Here is a 2,182-nt window from a genome sequence, read left to right on the forward strand (position 1 = left end):
CTTTTCGATGTGCGCAGCAAAGTGTGGGACTATCGGAAGGAAAAATAAATTTTATTTTTTGTTAGGTGGGATTGCTGCAAACGAAATCCCTCTATATTATGAAATGCCATTTTAATCAATATTAAATAAATAAATAAATAAATAAATCCTAAAATAATTAGATTAGGTAGTAAATGTAGAAATATATAAATAAACGTAAATCTGAACATATAAGTGAGTCAATAAATAAATAAAGAATCAATAAATATATAATTAAATAAATAGCTTTTTATTTCATTTCAGGGGGATTTTATTTTATGATTCCACATTTATCTATTTACGGAGACTTTTATTTCCTCATTCCACATTTCACTGTGTCAGACCAATTTATATTTATATATTAATTTCTACATTTATTACCTTATCTATTAAATTTCAGGATTTATTTCATTGCTGTTTTCATAATTTAATGTATGTATTTATTTAATATTGATTAAAATGGCATCCCATACATATATGTCCTTCGCAGGTTCCAAAACTTTAAACTATTATTCCATGTTTTTATTCGTATCTCCTTCTATCTTAAACATAGTAACTCCATTCAAACTGGAAATCAAGTGTTTCACCTCGTTAACGTCCATATGATGTTTTTATATAATACAAGACACGTGATGAGTGAAATGATCAACACCTTGACTGAGTGTTTCCACCTTGAACTGGATTTCTCTCTAATGAAACTGTGAAGTTTCATTTCTGCAAAGATGACGTCATTAGAAGTTTGTCACCTACGCTTCGATAGTGATTTAATTAAAACTTTACATCGAGTCTATACAGAAGAACCTATGTTATATCTCTATATGTTGTTTTCTTTTAAGTCTATTACAAATATTGAACGAGTGTCCGGTTCAGGATCAGAAGGGCTGAGGCGCATAGCGTAACAAGTGAGGGCTGCACCTTTCACGGAGTGTCCGTGAACGCACCAATCATCATTTGCATGAACCGAAGGATCAGACTTCCAACATGGCGCTGACACAACCTGTTCCTCCTCTCCACCTCTTTGACTGGCGGTGTCACAACTTTACTGACACAACTTTCATTAGTTCATCTCCCCGTCAAGTTGAATTACAGACAATCAATCGACATGACGTCACATGTCCGAACGTCTGCTCTGGTGTTGCTGCTGCTGAAGAGTAAGGAGTTTAGGAGTCTCCAATGAAGAGGTGCATTGTGGGAGTAACCGCTGTCAAACTAAAAGTTACAGCGACACCTGGTGCACTGTTACAAAACTATATTATAAATGATTATATTAATAAAATATCTATCTATCTATCTATCTATCTATCTATCAACTTACAACAGTTTCTCTGTACTGAGATCAGTTTTTATATCTACAGAGCAGGATCACGACAGCTGGAGCTGCACTGTTTACTTGTATTTATTTCAATTAAATTGATCATCTGTTTAATCTAATCATCCAGTCATTTATAAACTGAGGTTATCATTATTATTAATATCATTATTTAATTTTAATTGTAAGCTGCTGGAACACTTTTCCTAATAACTGGCTTTTATGTATTACACCTTTCTTTTTCTTACTTTTATTTTACTCTCAACCAAAGAAATGTATAAGATTTATTTTTTAATTAATCACCAAACCTGCTGAATATACATCTACCTCCAAAAGGACAGTGATTCTTTTCTCCTCCAATCAGAGCTTGTTTCTTCAGACGATGTCACCCTGTCATCTGCTGACCTATTTTAACGGATCACTATAATATATTATTTTAACAGCAATATTCACTGTATTAATATCTTACTCAGCAAATCACTTTTCTATTCTTTGAAAGTATTTATCATATTTTAACTGCAAAATTCTTGTATTTTATTATTCTTTTGTCTGTCTTAACCTGTTTTCTGTTTGCAGCAGCAGCGCTCCTAATTTCATTGTATATTTTGTATAATAAAGGTTTTTATATTCTATTCTGCTCTCGTCTACGTTCAGTTTACTGAGATAAACGACAAAGAAAAGCATCAAATTCTGACACGAGAAACTGGAACTAGAGAATGTTTGAGATTTATGCTTAAAAATGTCCTAAAATGATTCTTGGATTATTCAAATATTTGCAGATTAATAACGGTCGAGTGGTCGTTGCAGCTGTGGACGTGTGTGCTGGTGAAAACTGAAATAACTGAGACTCACCGG

At 32.8% G+C, this 2,182-nt stretch overlaps 1 non-coding gene across 1 annotated transcript; it reads right to left on the reverse strand.

Annotated features, from left to right (window-relative positions):
• Positions 1–888: 888 nt before the first annotated feature.
• LOC130170300 (small nucleolar RNA U13) lies at positions 889–987 on the reverse strand. The gene has a single exon (XR_008827964.1). It is a non-coding gene; the product is annotated as a small nucleolar RNA U13 (small nucleolar RNA).
• Between the last annotated feature and the right edge of the window lie 1,195 nt (positions 988–2,182).

The sequence above is a fragment of the Seriola aureovittata genome, chromosome 5 (genome assembly GCF_021018895.1).
Source record: "Seriola aureovittata isolate HTS-2021-v1 ecotype China chromosome 5, ASM2101889v1, whole genome shotgun sequence".
NCBI lineage: Eukaryota > Metazoa > Chordata > Actinopteri > Carangiformes > Carangidae > Seriola > Seriola aureovittata.